This window comes from Betta splendens, chromosome 7 (genome assembly GCF_900634795.4).
Source record: "Betta splendens chromosome 7, fBetSpl5.4, whole genome shotgun sequence".
Classification (NCBI taxonomy): domain Eukaryota; kingdom Metazoa; phylum Chordata; class Actinopteri; order Anabantiformes; family Osphronemidae; genus Betta; species Betta splendens.
The window spans coordinates 3,712,931-3,730,238 of record NC_040887.2 but is presented as its reverse complement, the minus strand read 5'-3'; the positions used below and the strand labels follow the sequence as shown (position 1 = coordinate 3,730,238).

General features: G+C 49.4%; 1 protein-coding gene across 2 annotated transcripts in view; it reads left to right on the top strand.

The window, feature by feature from the left end:
- Window positions 1–2,075: 2,075 nt before the first annotated feature.
- camkvl (CaM kinase-like vesicle-associated, like) overlaps window positions 2,076–17,308 on the top strand; it is a 24,913-nt gene continuing 9,680 nt past the window's right edge. The window contains exon 1 of one of the 2 annotated variants that reach the window (XM_029155164.3): window positions 2,076–2,332. The gene's annotated coding sequence lies outside the window, so the exon portion shown is untranslated. Of the gene's footprint in view, window positions 2,333–14,275; window positions 14,295–17,308 lie in introns of those variants that run through there. The other variant, XM_055510574.1, reaches the window with a different exon arrangement.

Here is a 17,308-nt window from a genome sequence, read left to right as displayed (position 1 = left end):
GCGAAAACTGGCCGAGCGAGGGTGAGCGAGAGCGAGGGAGAGGCGGGCCGGCGCCACCAGAGGATGGGGCCGAGCGGTGGCAGAGGCCAGGCTTCCGACAAAAGGAAGTGGGATGCCATCCAGCCGAACACATGGGGAGCGGGGGCATCTGCTCGCGGGCGTGCGCACGCGCTCCCGTACACGTCCGAGCCACAAGGGAGCGCGAGCGGTAGATGGTCACAGCCCTAATAGCATTATATTGCTCCATGCCAGATTCTGAAATGCACACTAGAAAGCTAGATTGCAGGCTGCTCGGGATTTAATTCTAAATTAAGCCTGCGAGGGGAAAATTTGCATGTAAATTCGTGTACTGAACTGTTATGGCGTGTATGCACAACAATTACAAGCGTTTGAGTCAGTGGGTTAAGTCAAGTGAGCAGGTGCCAGGAGAGCTCATAATGATGAGCACAAAGCCGCCTGCTCCCGTCAGGACGGTCATTATTAAAATACATCAGTTGTTGCTGGGCCTCTGTTGGAGCCACAGATCTGCCATCGCTGGCTGAGCCGAGGCCAAGTGTGAGCGAGGAAGCAAAGAGCCGGTGGCCGGTGGACGGCCCTGGAGCCGACTCGCAACGAGTGCTCCGAGCGACGACCTGCTCCTTTAATCACCGCAGACGCCTCCTGGTTCAGGCCTCGGTTCCCGGCTCAGCCGTGGAGGTGGAGGCTCAGGTAACGTGAGCCTCACGCCTGTGTGTGCAGCGCCAGGAACCCTGCAACTAATCCCACACGCACACACACACACACACACTCACACACACACACACATACGCACACACACACGACACGCTACACACACACACACGCTACACACTACCAACATACACACACGCTACACACTACACACAATGAGGCAACGTTCAGTCAAAGCCTCATGATGACATTGAGTTTCTGTGTGATGACGTTCAGTGTTCAATGCCACAAAAAAGACTTTATGCCTTTATGCTGATATTTTGTGTAAACCTCCACTCAGTGTCTCTCTGCAGCGCGCACACACACACACACACACACACACACACACACACACACACACACACACACACACACACACACACACACACACATTCAGCTTTTGTATCAATGTGTTTCTAGCAAATGGAAGTTGCAGCTTGTTCCAGCAAGAAGAAAAGCTTTGAGTGCATGCACAAAAAGTCAAAATGATAATGCCACACGATATGAAACCGTGTGTGTGTGTGTGTGTGTGTCTGAACTTTGGTAGAAGGCTGCCAGAACAGAAAGCAGGTATCTGTTGCCTCTGCATCAAACTGAACCTTTTACACACACACACACACACACACACACACACACACACACTCAAAGCATGTGCACAGCCATAGACCCTCATGAGCATATAGAAGCCCCAGTAGTTAGCTCCTGCGTCATTACAGTAACCATCTGTCATATGCAGACACGCATGCACCAACTGGAACATGCACTCACTCACTGCACTGCTACACGTCCATGTACAGCTACACGTCCATGTACAGCTACACGTTCATGTACAGCTACATGTTTAGTTTCTCACACTGACCCTTACTGCCCCTAGTCTGATGTGTTTGCCGTCAATAATTAGATTTCGTTGTGAGTCTGAGAAGTGAAAGCTTTCATCTCCACACTTTCCTCCATTCTCCTTCTCTGATTTGTCTCCTCTCGTTTCTTTCTCTTCGTCCGAACCCACATGAATCTGTGCGTCTGCGTCTGCCAAAGGCTGATGTCATTGTCCACCAGCGGGCTTTCGGCTTGCGAGATGAAATGATGAATGTTGAGGTATAATCCCACGGTTTAATCCCAACCACTCCCAATCCGCTGGCAGCTCTAATGAAGGACACACAACAGTTTTGGTCAACCTTAAATATGCGGCGGGTGCGAGTCGGGGCCTCCAGCCTTCTTTAATAAAATGATCTGACGCGATTCAAAAATGCCCACCTGCCAGGCACACACACGCGCACGCACGCACGCACGCACGCATGCACACACACTCAGAGAGAGAGAGAGAGAGAGAGATGAAAGATTATTTGTTTCTCATGGGTGGGAGACTGAGTGAGTGAGAGTGAGTGGGAGGGAGGGCGGCAGTCAGAAACAAGCAAACTAATTCTTTCAGCAGAGACAGACAGTCGTGGTGGAGCAGCTGATGCTCGTTCACCTCGCTGACGCTCTTTGCTCGCCGTTAAAGGCGCACTACTAGTCTTATTCCCCCCTCTTCGTCTCCAGGCGCCAAATAGGAGCAGAGTTCCCGTTTTGGATAGGCGGACGGCGCGCGCGCACCCACACTTCTCCAGAGCCGCGACAAGTCAAGGTAAGGAAGAACAGCGTGAACCCGGAGCCCGCGCCACGTCCCCGTCGCTCCGTCAAGTCGCTTTAATCCGCCGCAGTCGGTGAAAGGGACGCGCATTCTGCCGCGTTGCTGCCGTCGATGCGCGCCGGAGCGGCGCCGGAGCGGCGCCGGAGCGGCACCGGAGCGGCCGCCGCGCGTTACGCGGCTGCGGTGAAAACCTCCAACTGGCACAGCGAGCGTGAGAAGTGATGGGCGTCTTCCTGAGCCAGCGCAAAGTTGGGGGCGACGCAGCGGACGACGGTCCGTCTGACGGCGGACTTGTTGAATTCTTGGCGGTAGAAAATGACGAAGTGGCCGCTACGGGAGCTGCTCCGAGCCACCGAGCCAGGGATTTTACCGAACTTCGTGAACTTCGGCGTTTTGTAACCGGTCCGACATTTGTGTAATTCATTCAAATGGATGTTACATGAAATATGTCAAATCTGCGTTTTCCATCATCTCATCTCATCCTCAAAAAGTCCACAAGATGAAGTTCTAATTAGCTGTAATCTTCACTTCCTCCCATCACACACACGAGGCTGCATCCAGCTTTCCCAGTTAATTACTTCATAATTACGCACTAAACAGCCCAGAAGCACTGGATCCACTTTATAGGTCAGCGTGTATACAGTGGTGGGAGCTGCTCTTGGACCTAACCTCTGGCACTGTGACCTGATGCTGCTGCTGAGTCTCCACAAATGCAGTAGAGGAGAGGCAGAAAAGTTTTGTGTGATCTTATATAAATGTGTTGGTATTGATTGCAGCCACGGTGATGATGATCTGTCTTTTATTCCATGAAAGTCCTCCCCCTACTGGCCTAATTAACTTGATTTATAAGAGGTTGTGTAATTTGATAAATGAGGAGAGCAGAGAGAACATCACAGGGTTTGTAGTGTAGGCTAGTCCACCGTAAAGCACAGCCGAGAAAGGCTGGGAGAGGAGAGAGGAGCTGAGGAAAAGGGGGCAGAGGAGGAAAAAAGTGGCAGAACAGAAATAGTCGCTCACACACACATGTTCATGCCGGCGGAGCTGCGAGAGCTGCTTTGTGTTTCATGTAACAGGCGGCGAGAAGCTCCGCGGTGTCAGGTGCCGTCACACCTTTCACTGATCCGTCATCCTCACAATATGTACTGGATCAGTGTGTGTGTGTGTGTGTGTGTGTGTGTGTGTGTGTGTCGTCATTAGATGTGATGGTTTTATGTTTGAAGTCATCTCTTGAGACATCGTTTAGAGTTTGAAAAAAAGAAAAAACTGCAGCCTAAAGGACAAAATGCTTTCAATTCATGTCTTTCGCCGTATTGTTCTTAGAGAAAACATCTGGCATCCTTGGATGTTCGTGGACAAGGCAATAAAAGACAAGCCAACATACCACACACATCATTTAACAGAAGCGCTTTCAGTGTGTGTGTGTGTGTGTGTGTGTGTGTGTGTGTGTGTGTGTGTGTGTGTGTGTGAGTGTGTGTGTGTGTGTGTGTGTGTGTGTGTGTGTGTGTGTGTGTGTGTGTGTGTGTGTGTGTGTGTGTGTGTGTGTGTGTGTGTGCGTGTGTGTGTGTTCATGTCCGCATGTTTTCCCCTCACAAACTTGCCTTTTTATTCTTTTGAGGAAGGAAGTGTTGCTGGGGCTGTAACCTGCCTCCACACAGCGCAGCCTGCTGCTTTTTAAAAGCCATTCTGCAGATTTTCCAATGTGCAGTCACCAGTCAGAAACATTTGGAAGATGAAGCATATCAGCGGGATGCAGCCGTAGATTCGTAAATCATCTTACCATGAAATAATAAAATTAGAGATAACGGTTGTGTAAGATCTGCGTGATTGGTCATGTGTGGGTTTATGTAACATAGTAACTCTTGTTGAGTGACAGAGAGTCAAATCTTCTTTACCTGCAACGACCTCTTTAGAATTTAGTCATTTTTCTAGTTATGTGCTGGTTTTGAATGCAGCTTGATTGGAAAGTTGCTGTAAGCCCTAGGCCAAGGATTAGCTTTCATGCAATCCACGAGTATAACCATAATGTTTCCCCATCACAGACATTACTTGAATAAGTGGAGAGACATGTGTTTCTGCCTATGCACATTGTCGGCTTTAATAATAATAATAATAATAAAAATAATAATAGATAAAGGATGTGAAGCTTTGCTGAAGGTTTTCTAAGAATCTTCCATTTTGATGTTGGACAAGTCGACCTTCACCAGCAGATCATTCCAATGCAAACGAGATGGATTTCATCCAGGAAGGAGCAAATTGTTCTTGTGTTAAATAATGAATCATAAACTGTGATTGGAAGTCACAGCCATCTATTAGTAATTACTTAACATTCAATCGCCATGAATTATTGCTATTATTATTAACTGGAATGCCGTTAGAAAGTAAGACTGGATGATGTTGGAGGAAAAGATCATTTCTTGTCTGACTAATTTTTACAGATTTATGATTGCATCAATCACAAATCTAATACCCGGCTTGTGAGTGGTCGCTGGTGCAATGCGGGAATCAATATCCCATTATAATGTAATGGTATGCCATAATAGTTGTTAACAGTGGATGCAGTAAGCGCCCTTTGAGTATTGAATGTGAATGAGGTTCTGTTGCTGAGGCACAGAGGACAGAGTGCCAGGCTTTGCTGCAGTCTGCACCCACCGTGTCCACAACCACAGAGATTTTCCATCACAGCAGCCAGGATAGGTTACAGATGGTGGTTGTGGGAGATTAAGAGATGCATTGATCCATCAGCGGTGACTTTTTGAACCCTCAGCGTAATGTGACACAGTTTCCCTCCTCTGCCACCACGTTTAGTTGCCAGTAATGATCCTTAGGAGCCCCGGGGGCCGCTGGAGATAACGGTGCTGTTGTCAAGGATTTGGCAATATTCGTGACAAACACTGGCCAAGCTTTAAAAAAAATGAAGGTGGAGGTGGTGAGGAAGGACAGAAGTGGTGTTTAGGCAGCGGATGCAGCCGCGCTAAAGGTGAGGTAAGGAACCCTTGTTTATTTCTGCACACATGCCACCTATGTTACATAAGGATGAGCTGGAGGACAAAGTGCACACGCAGCATATGTTTGTTGTTTGGTGCCAGAGGTTTCTCGTGTTCCTCCCTCTTCGCTCCTGTCCTGCTTTCGTCCGTCTCATCATCTGCTCCCCGTCTCCTGCAGCTGAGCCCTCGCTCCCTCGCCGAACCCCCAAGACGTTGTCTGTGTGCTAGTCCTGCACGGATCTCTGCTCATGGATGTGATGCACCCTCACAAGAAGAGCGGCTATAAATAACTAGTAACATATGGTAACGTGTGTTTGAGAGGACCCTAACGAAATGACCCAGTGAATTAGAACAGAGGATCACTGACGTCGCCTGAGACTGAAGCTGTGGGTGGGTTTCCTTCCATTTAGCTCTGCTTTAGTTCTTCTTTCTTAATGGGCTACTGTTAACGCACCACTTTGACTGTATGGCTGATAAATGAGGGTGTAGCAGTTAGCAATAGCTTGTTTTTTTGCGTTTTTAGCCTTTGGTGACGCTAGCCAACCTGTATGTAACCTAATGAGCCGGAAGTTGCGGGTTCGAACCCCGGCTCAGACTCCACCGCTACACGCTAACGGCGCGTACAGCCCGCTTTTACCCGTGAAGCCTGGCTGTTGGACCGGAGCAACGTGCGCTGCAGAACCTACAAAACCTCCCAGAACCGGGTCACTGCCAAGACTCAAGCAACTGATGCCTGGGCCAGAGATCTGCTCAGCGAGTCGCAGCCAAACTCGCTGGCAGCTCCACCAAACCTTTGTTGCAGACACAGAAATAAAAAAAAGGGGAGAATACACGCGTGCATGAAATCTTTATGAAACCTTCATCGTTCACGCGCAAGAGCAGAGAAGCCAGTTGTTACTATAGGACACCAAACTGCGGCGATTAAAGCAATGAATCAAATCCCTCCAGTGGCTCTGGTAGCTACAGGCGCCGCGTACTGTACCGGCAGCGCGGCGAGGGCAGGTTTGACCTCATGAAATCTTCATGAAAGCGTGGTTACGGCGGCTCAGCGTCGGCTCAGGGTGAGACGGCGTTTAGACACACGCAGCTGCATTTTATTATGATGCAAAGCAAGCCATTAGGCCGCCGTGGTGCTGCTAATAAGTAAAGTTCCCGCTCGTTTATTCAGCTAATGTTTTGTTCCCGAGACGTGAATGAAGGACGCCGGACCCATAATATCGCATCCTTTTGTTTAAGCGCACACAATAAAACAACGAACCCAGAGACGTGTTTTTCGCCCACATTTCTCACGCATGTGCTCAGACCGACAGCGCAGCTTCATTCACATTCATGAAGTCGGGTTCATGTCGCCACAGCCACGCGTCCACCCTTCATTTTGCCTCAATTTCTTCCCATGGTTTCAAAGAGTTCACCTAAAAGCACCCGACGCCGAGACGAGGGCGCGTGGGTATTGATTGCTGACCCTTAACTCAGCGGCGTCCGCGTGTGCTCCAGCGCCTGCTGGGGAGAGGGGGAGCGGGCGATGGGGGGGGGGTTCTGCTGCTTAATCACCCACATAAAGGAGGTGTTTTCTGGTGCTTTGTTGCAGGATAGTGAGTTAACATGAATGCGAGACCTTGTAAATACAGTGTGTGAGGGGAAGGGATGAATTATGAATGAGTGAGCCTATCCCCCCGACAGAGACACAGGGACGGGAGGAGCAGAGGGAGCCCGAACGGTGGAGGCGAGGAGCTCATACGTCTCCCACACGTCCCTGCTCCTTATTTGTTTCTCAGTTCTTCATCACGCAGCCCTTTTCCTCCCCTCTTTTTGCTCCCAGCACATCCCTCACCGCTCCGTGAGGTGTCATCTCATCTTATTTATCTGCGCCGTTAGACCGCCTGAGCGACTCCGGTGGCCTTTTGCCAGACGGATTTCAGGGGCGGAGCTGGAACCCGAGGGGCCCGAGGGGCGCTCCCACGCGGCCGCCGTGGCCCGGTTTCACGGAACCCGAGTCCGCTCCAGCTGTTAACGGGGGCTGTTCCAGACAGAGCGCAGCTGATTCAGATCGTGGTTTCCTTGAGTTCAGCAAAAGCAAACTGGGGTAGAATGTGGGCCAGTGCGAGGACACAACAGGCAGCAGAGAAGCTCCAGACCGATGATGTTGGCCGGGGATCATAACGAGCGCGGCTCAATTATTGCCCATCGTTAGGTTTGTCTTTGGGATTAATGGCTGGCTGTTCCTCCCGCAGCGCGTTACGTAACGCCCCAAGCTGTTGTAAAGGCGGCTCCGACGCCGCCGCCGCGGCTCCCGGTGCGACCGGAACCGCGGCCGCCGCGCTCGTCCTCTCCCAGTAGCTGCTCCTCGTCGCAGCTGCGAACGCTGGGCGTGGAGACAGACACAGGCAATTAAACATGCGGGGGAAAGAAGGTGCACGTGAAAGGCTTTTTCTCGCTGAAGCGCCACGTGTCGAGCGCCCCCCCCCTGCGTGCGAGGACGCCTCAGAAGCTGCAGCCTGCTACTGGCGCTAACGCGAATGCAGCCGCAGAGGAAAGAAGACGGGAGGAAGAAAAAGAGGTCAGACCTGATCCGGATTTATTAGCTCAGCTGGTCATAAAGGAGGTTTTATCCTCACATCGCATTATGCAAGCCAAGGTCTCTGCCAGCTACAGGTGAAGGATGGCTTCTCTGCAGATGGAGCCCCCCCCCCCCCCCTCGCTGCCTCGCTGCATCCTCACGATGGATGAGTTTAATACTGAGGCGGTTGGAAACAAAGCCAGATTTCCTCAGTGAGGAGCATTCTTTACTTCACGTCTGACTTCATCCCATGCCTCCACCCCCCCTCTCCGCTCCATTACAGAAGCATTTAATTGATCGCATGAATGCGCGGATAGGAGACGAGCAGATAGCGAAAGGTATGGAGTCGAACAGACAGCGCTCAGTCTCAGTCCTCGCGTTCCTCCGCTCCTTCCTTCACTCACTTTAAGCCAGATGGCGTTACAGCCAGCACAGGCCCCGCTTCAGGCGGGATCTAAAAATTCTTACAGGATAGAAAACATGCTCTTATCTGAAAATCTTGCCGTTGTGGCCGTTGTTTAGGAAAAGACCAAATTCATCAGAGTCGCTTTCACTGATGATGCTTTGCTGGAAATGGAGGTTTGTTCAAAGACATGTTCATTGAACAGTGTTGGGGGATCCGTGTGTTTGTCTTTAGGGAGACGCGGTACAGAAAAGTTGGGCAACAATTAGCAGCCGGTCTTGTTCTTTCTACTTCAGCTCTTCGCAAAAGCGAGGAGAGCAGCAAGAAGCGCAGCCACACAGGAGCAAAGCTACAGCATGCGCTGCCTTTGCTCTGACCTGGTTCCAGTTAATCCGCCTACTTTACACGATGAACATTACCTCCTCGCTGTATTTATAGAGCCTTTTGGTGTCTGATTCCGTGCGTAAGCCAGTGTGTATATGAATGTGATTCTCTGCGGCCGCGAGTGTTTGAGGAAATTAGGGAGCCGCGTCCAAACCAAGCGATCACAGGGCGCGGGATGCTGAGGCCACCGTGGAGGCACAGGTTCAGACCGGCTCCGCAAAACAGCGTCGTCCGAATCGTTTGCACAGGAAACGAACACTGCAGAGTCTTCAGCTTTAAACTCAGCAGCGCCTTGAGGTTGTGCATCAGCCCTGAACAGGTTGATGAGAAGACGATGAGTTTAGCAAATATTCGCCTATTCATTCGCCTGATGATGACGGCGGTGCAGCCCAGAACGAACATCTCCATCTAATTCTAATGGTGATCTGTGCTATAGTTTATAGACACATCACTCCAACCACAAACGCTTATTAGCGACAGTCGATGAGGCCAAAACTATACTTTAAAACTTTATCCAGGTGTTTGACTGGAAACTCATGAGCAGGATGTCGATGAACTAAAAGCAGTGTTTCTATCTGCAGTCTAGAACATATACTGTAGCACGTGACCGCTTTGAACAGTGTCCAGATCCTGCTGGAGGACAGACAGGAGGCAGAAGCAACTCTTTGACGCGCTCCAGATGGACTCGGTACCGGAGGAGTCGGACAAGTTCTCCATTCCAGGACCAAAGACTCCCCTCATCTGTTAATAAGCAGAGGCTGTTTGTGTCTCCAGCAGGTACAGTGGATGCTATAAGGTGTGAGCAGTATACCCACACACCGTTTAAAAATAGAGAGGGCCCTGACAGTCCTACACTGAGCTGCACAGCTGAGACCTCTCCGTCGAAATGGTCTCCATCCTTATGACTCTTATCCAAAACTTCAATCACTGCTCCTTTCTTCTCTTCCTCCTCCTCTGCTCCTCCTCCCTCCTCATCCTCTCTTCTCTCTCCCCAGGGAGGAGCTTTTGCTTCTATAAGTCTGCTATCACACTGAATATTTGACAAAAGCGCTCCTCTCTCTCTCTCTCTCTCTCTCTCTCTCTCTCTCTCTCACACGCACTGACTTTCTCACGAAAGTGTTCTCACCTCCCTCCCCCTTCTCACACCTGTCGCCTGCCATGCATTGTCCCCATCTTTCATTCTTTACTTTCCTTGTCTCCTTCTTCATCTCGTGCTCTTTTCCCCTCTGAGCGTTGCTCCTCGCGTTGCCTTTTCCTCCTCACCTGCTCTCACCTGAGACCGAACCTCAGTGTCCCTTCTTCTCTCGTTCTCAAGCGCGTACCCTGGAGCTGGTTTATGAAATCCCAGCTTTTAGGGCTGTTCCAGGAATACAAATGTGAAAAACATGGGCCTTACTGTAAAAGAACTCAGCGCCATGCAATCAATGCTTTCCATCTTTACTATAATGCATCCTCGGCTTAAGCTTCCAGGTCATTAGGAGATCTAAGAAAAGAAACGAATAATTGGCTGCACAATGCTCATACAGGTGCACTGCTGATAATACAGGCATTAGTGCATCATGGAAGACTGCGCAGGAATCCACTGACCTACAGTGTGTGTGTGTGTGCGTGCGTGCGTGCGTGCGTGCGTGCGTGCGTGCGTGCGTGCGTGCGTGCGTGCGTGCGTGTGTGTGACCCATCATCACAGTCAGACAGTTGATATTTGGAATACGATGTAGATGGAGACATTTGAAATGAGGTCCCATTAGAGGGTGTGATTAATATTTCATACTCAGCTAGATGCTAAACAACAGCAGACTGTGTACAGGCGCCTGCTCTCGCCCCAGGCTCATTACACTAGAGTCTGCTCTCCCTGTTCAGCCCAACAGAGATGGTGAAACTCCATCCTCAGCCACTGCTTCTGGTTATTTGGTTGTGTTTAGTCCATATTCAGTAGACTGATGATCTGTCCACGTGTCTCATCCAACAGTTGGGCAAAGCATCAATGATGGATGGACCCAAACTGCATAAAGCTCGCAACTGAGTGAACTAAGAAAAGCACTGTTCACTTTGACCGACAGGAACCTGACAAATACACAGTCCAGAGTTTGAGCAAAAGAAACTTCACAAAATAACTTGACGTCAGCTCATTTCTAGGTTCAAAGCTGTTTCAGAGTGTTTTTTTTTTCTGGGCTGTAATATCTTCTCGTCTCCAATTGACTTCCACTTATCAGCCGTCTTACGTAACTTCCTGCGTCATGGCTCCGGATTTCAAATGTGGGATTGTTGACGGGGAGCAGCCATAAATGGACCCAGGAGTACACGGAGTGGCTGGAAATCAGCGCCGTGATGTCCAAGTGTGTGTGCATTGAGCCGCCGTCTGTGTGCGATTACGTGTGTTTGTTGTAGCCGAACTGGATCTCGTCCCACAGCCAACGTTTCTCCGTCCTCCTCCTCCTCTGCTTCCACTCTCGCAGTTTGTCCCACTCTAAGTTTCCCATGAGATCAAATGACCTATTTCCCGTCTTAAGACTTGTGCTTGAGGAGACTTCTCATCAGTCGCACACACACACACACACACACACACACACACACACACACACACACATGCAGAGGTGCTGGGCCAGAAGTAGTGGGATTACTTACACTAAGGTGCTTACTATGAATATTTCCCAGATCACCTCAGATGCAACACGTTAACAGAAGCAGACATTTCCTAGAAGCTGACAGTCGAACACCTGGCGCCGTGCTTTTGACCCCCGAGACTCATGCTGAGATTATGATGAGCAGGAACAAATCAGCAAAACGATGATGGCAGAGATGGTTTCAGGTTAAAATCAACTCTGGTTTGGAAATTAATTCATGAGTTAAAAGTCTGCCTTAAGAAAATTAAATTTCTTAAATTAAATTAAATTAAATTTTTTTCTTCATAAATGAAGTTAATATTTAAAGACAAATGCAGCAAAACAGACTCTTGTTTAAAACTGAAACCTTGATCGTTTTCATAACTGCATCCTTCAGTCTTAGCCTGATCTTTGCCTGTAGAGACGTGATGTCTTCTCAAAGTGTTCCCTCACCTTTTTGCAGCATTGGTGTGAGTTCAGGTCTCTCACGCTTCACGCTGCACAGCGTCTGCACGGCTGCTTGGGACAGACAGGGGGAGCAGCCGTCGAAGGGGAAGGTGAAGCGGGGGCAGATAAAAATAAAGCAGATCTCCCGGATCCTGTCAGGACTCGTGTGCATTTATTTAGAGCCATGTTTCGATCAGATGACTTTGTTCTGGCATCTCAGGTGACAAAGGTGAAACATACCACGGCTGAGCATCCCAGCGAGGGGGGGGGGGGTGCTGGAGGGCTGTATGACAGCGCCACGATGTGTGAAGTGTCTCTCCCTCCCTCCCTCCCTCCCTCCCTCCCTCCCTCGCTCGCTCACTGCATTTGTTGTGTGCACCGTTTTTTTTTGGAGAGGCCTGTTTTAGCCACAAAAAGAATGAATTAAAGCACTTATGTGTCATCAATGGAGAGGCGCAAACACACACAAAAGGTTTTACTGGTTAATTTATTCCACCCAGAGGACAAATCCACGGCTCACCATGAGTGTGCATTTGTGTATGCTAATGTTTCTGTGGGTAGGTGCATTAGATGCTCTGTGTGTGTTTGACAGAGGAGGCGGCAGCGAGGCTGTATGCCTGTGTGTGTGTGTGTGTGTGTGTGTGTGTGTGTGTGTGTGTGTGTGTGTGTGTGTGTGTGAACCTGCTCTCTCCACTCTACCTCGTTCATCCACAGGGGGATGAGTGTAACCCCCCCACACACACACACACACGCTGGCTGAGCAGGCTGCACCCCTGACCCCCACACCCACACAGAGTCGCGTCTTGAGTCAGTGATGTGTTGTGTGTGTTTGCTGCTCTGGAAGAAACCGCTTGGCGGAGAACGTCAAGGATCATACACACTTTGTCGTCACGTCACGAATGTATCGCTGTTTGTCAAGTCTATTAGTGCCGCCTCACAAAAGTTTCCCACTCAGTGACATGCAGTTGCACACACTGAAAGGCAGACGCATCTACTAGCGTTCTATTGGTTTTGCAGCATGTTTTGTAGTAATCTACATTTGCTCATTTTCAAGTGAAAGAGACAAACTCCCACAAAAAAGACCTGGTGCTGCAGTAAACAGAAGCTCCATAAGTGTGGGATTATGGTATTAGGCTTTATTAAACTAAATGAATGTTGCATTTATTGCGTTTTTATTTTTAGCCATGCTAGACACTGGTAGTGGTTAGTTAATGCACCACTTTAGTCCTGATTTATTTTTTAATAATTGTCTCCATGCTGTAAAACGCTGTTCAGTGTCCCCAGAGGATGAACCGTGTTGTCTTTGGAGAAATCCACCACAAACCGCGCTCTGAAAATGCGATTCCTCCTCGCTCAGCTTGTCTCCAGCTTGCTGTCAGCGATGCTCGGATCGTCTGTCTTGCGCTCACGTCCCACTCGGACAGAGGAAGTACCGACTCCTTCCTCCGCCTGTGTGAGAGCTGTGTGCAGCCGTTTCAGCCTGACGTTGCATCATTCCCAGTCAGTTACAGACACATACTGTGGCCCTTCTCCCCGAGGACTCACTTACTGTGCAGGACCTGCACAGATCCACTCTCCTAATGAGGGGATGGGAAGCAGAGAACAGACCGGGGGGAGGTGGGAGGGGGAGCGGGGGAGGATATGAAAGGTGTGGAGGCAGGTATTTCTGAGTGGAGTGACGCAAATGAATGAATCCATCAATCAGCGTGTAAGTAATGTATCTGTGTGAACATACACTGTTTGAAAGTGTGGTCAAGCATCTATATGAGGACACTTTGTCCTCACAACTTCAAAGGGAAGTTAGAGCCGGGGTTAAGTTTGAGGTTTAGAATTGCAATTAGGTTTAAGGTTTATGTACGGTTAGAAATTCAGTGTGTGTGTGTGTGTGTGTGTGTGTGTGTGTGTGTGTGTGTGTGTGTGTGTGTGTGTGTGTGTGTGTGTGTGTGTGTTTGTATGTGCATCTGAACGTGTGGTTCTCTCTCCGGGCAGATGTGATGAATTTTCATTAGAGCGTTTCCTTATTAAGCCCATTCCTGCTGCATGCGATGCCTCGCAGTCACACACACACACACACACACACACACACACACACACACACACACGAGCGTGATCCTTGTCTCGCTCCCTTATGCCCAGAAAACACACCACTTACGCGCACAGGCTTCAGATGAAAGCCGCTCTGTGAGCACAGAGGGAACGTGTGTGTAGAACGGTCTCCAAGAAAACCCCATAATGGGAACTGAGAGTGTGGCACACATACAGTACAGACATATACTGTATACTAACCATCATTTATTAATGTAAGAAGTCCTAATACTGTACGCTGTGCGTGCTTATATTCATAGTTCCCTGTGGCTCTCTCTCACCCGAGCATCCTGTTCTACACTTAAGTCTAACAGCGCAGTAATGATGATAATTGGCCCTTCATCTCTTCTTCTCCCTCCGTTCTTCTCTCCTGTGTCATGTCCTCACAACTCGTGTCCCACTTTCACGACGTAGCATCCTCATAAGGCTCGGGACCGACCTCGGGCTGCCGCACGCACGCGCTCCTCAGCTCACCCCAACGGGCGCAGCAGGAGTAAGTGGACTAGTTTCTATTTAACGGCATTACATTCTAAGCGCAGATCTGTTTCACGGGCCAAAGTGGTATTAATGGCAATATGAAAGTGCTATCAGCTGAGTCTTGGATGTTCATTGGGTTATCATTGTCAAATTACACCCAGTACAATACTAACCCAATGAAATTTCCTTTGGAGAATTTTAAATCCTGCAGGGGCTGGGGAAAAAGTCAATTTTGGCCCAGACAAGTGAATCATGGGAGGCCTGGGGAGCAGGCTGGAGCCGCGTGACTTGTTGTAATGATAAGACAAACTGACAATCAAGGTGAGAGCAAATATAGTAATAACTGAGGGAACTGGTGGTAATGGTGGGGCTGTAATCATGCCTGCAGGGGTCTGGGGCCTTGTTATTGGAACCCTTAATATTCCCCGCCTTCCATTCCGTGGTCCTGCTAAAACCTAACGATAAAGCAATTATACACAGAAGTAGTAAAAGACAAGCGGACCTGCGGCTAAATGTTCACAGTAAAGATGGAGTCACACGCTGAGGGACAGCTTTAATCAGAGCTCCTCTGGAAGCCGAATAATGATGTGCATCCACTGTTTATTATGCACATATATGTCCACGCATGTCATGGCGGTGTCTCGGGTGATGGAGCGCATGGATTTATGCACGGCCTGTCATTGCCTGTTCCCGTGCGGCAGGTAGACGCTCCGGGTCAGGAAGAGGCCGCTGGCGGTGCTCATCCCAATAGCCTGCTCATGAGCACACTCCACACCCTCCGCCGGTCTTATCGCGCCACACATCTGGCGTCGCACCTCTGGATTCGCATTGTGGCGATGCTGATAGCGAGGACGCGGCCGGTGTGCAAACATTGCTGTGCTGCAGCTGCGTGACGGCGACAAGGACACGCTGCGGCGCCGAACCTGACGTGACGACAACACAATCACAGCAATGGACGAGTGGCAGTAAAGGTTTCTCCTGATGCCGCTCTGATTGCATATAGTCATGATCTGCAAAGCGCACCATTAACCTCAACACATAAAGGAGTAAGGTTTTCTTTTCTGCTTCTGAGCCGGCGTGAACACAGGCTTAATAGGATGGGATGGCTAAAGGGAGGAGTGCCAGTAAATAGCAGATGTTAAAGAATAACCTTGACGCAGTGAACCTCAGCAACACTTTTCTTCTGCTCCGATAAAAAGATATTTTATTCCAGTCGATTCATTTTTGAGCCTCGCCGCAGCCGAAGCGCGGCACTTGTGAACAAGCACACGTACACACTGAGACAAGAGAGAGAGAGACGCGTGTGGAAAAAAAATATGATTTAAGGTGCTGAAGACGAAGTGTGATGTCGGGGGTAGATGGGGTGGGTTAATGGGCGTGCGTTTCCCAGTCATCAGCAAGCGATAAAGCGGCCCATAACTCGGAGTTCTCTGGATTCGCATCGTCGTCGTGCGGATCTGTTTTCCAGAGAGACTTGGTGACTTCTACCGCCCTTCGCACCCTCGTCAAGCGTTTTGATCACACTGTTACCTGCCGGGCACCACGTGCACACGGTCGCCCACACGGGCAGATTCACCTGAGCAAACGCGCTGATGCTGAGGTTGAGGACTCTCAATCTGCCTCTGCAGTTCTGACTTCTCCACTTTGTTCTGTTCTCGTGTGCACTATTTTCTCTCTCCACCTTTTTCACTTAGTCACCGCGCGCTGCACCGTCCTCTTGCCTCTCTGTTCCCATCGCCTCTCGCCTCTTTCCTCATCTCCCGTCTTTTTCCACTCCTCCCTTCTCATCTCCTTTCTTCTCATGTGCTCCCATGTCTCCTCCTACTCTCAGTCAACTTCAAGGTTCACACTGACTCAGTATTCTGCAGGTACGGTGTTTTACAGAATCTGGATTTTTTAGCCTGAGAAACAATCACCGGTGGCACAAAGGAAGTGGGGGGGAGCCAAGCAGATTTCCAAAAGAAAGCACAGACTGTGAACTTGTTTGCACCGAGAAAGTACCTCCCTACGCATCTAAAACGCGAGCACTTAGCGGCTGTTCTGCGAAAAGCCGGCCGTCTCGCGCGTCTTCAGGGGATTCGTGGAAACAGAGGAGCACATTTATGTCTCAGCTTTTAGTTAAACCCATACTGACAGTACAGAAACACTGATTGTACAGTTAGCCGTTAGCTTAGCGTTTCAGTCAGGTTTGGGAAATTAGCTGTGGACGTTACTGGACGTCTCCGTTTGAATGATGCCTTCACTGCCTGCATCATGTTGTGGAAATATTGTTGTGTTTACATAATCTACTGGCAAAACTGGGCCTTTTCAATCCACCATTAAACTCCCTTCAGCTTTACTGGAGCATTAAACTCACACAGGGACATGAGAGAACACACAACCGCTCACACATGCACTTTGCTCTTCTGCATCAAGCTTTGCTCTTGAAGTTGGGCTCCGAATGCAGACTCAGTGCAGCCCAGTGCTTTTGGATTAGAGGTACAGATTAAAGATTAGAGCCAGCGCTGGGATTACACTGTGCTTCAGCCCCGCCTCCACGCAGATCTGAAGCACCTCTGGCCCTATCATCTGCAGCGGTGATGCTCCACGCACACACAAAGAGAGAGAGAGAGAGGATGTTCGCTTGTTAATCCTAAATTAGCCCCAGCAAAATGTCATTAACTCTGAGAGTTTCTATTGTTCTTCCGTTCTTAGTCCTCAAATCATTTTCTCAGTGTTTATATTATCATCGTCAGCAACACTAGCCGCCTCGAGCTCACATGCTATCAAACATCCCATTCATTTATATGTCCTAAATTGTACACTTGCTCTTTATGGACTTGTCTTAATAAGGGGACGAGTCCCACAAGATAATCACAACAAATCTCCACGGAGGCAAAGTCAAGAGAAGCAACAGAAACACATTGTTCTACTGGAATGAGTTAACTCGGGTGTTTAGCTGAGAAGGACCTGGAGGATCGATGGCCATGGCTTCCAGGGAGTCTGTCTTCCACAGCGTATGGAGTTTTTAAAGGATGTGGGTGAGGACTG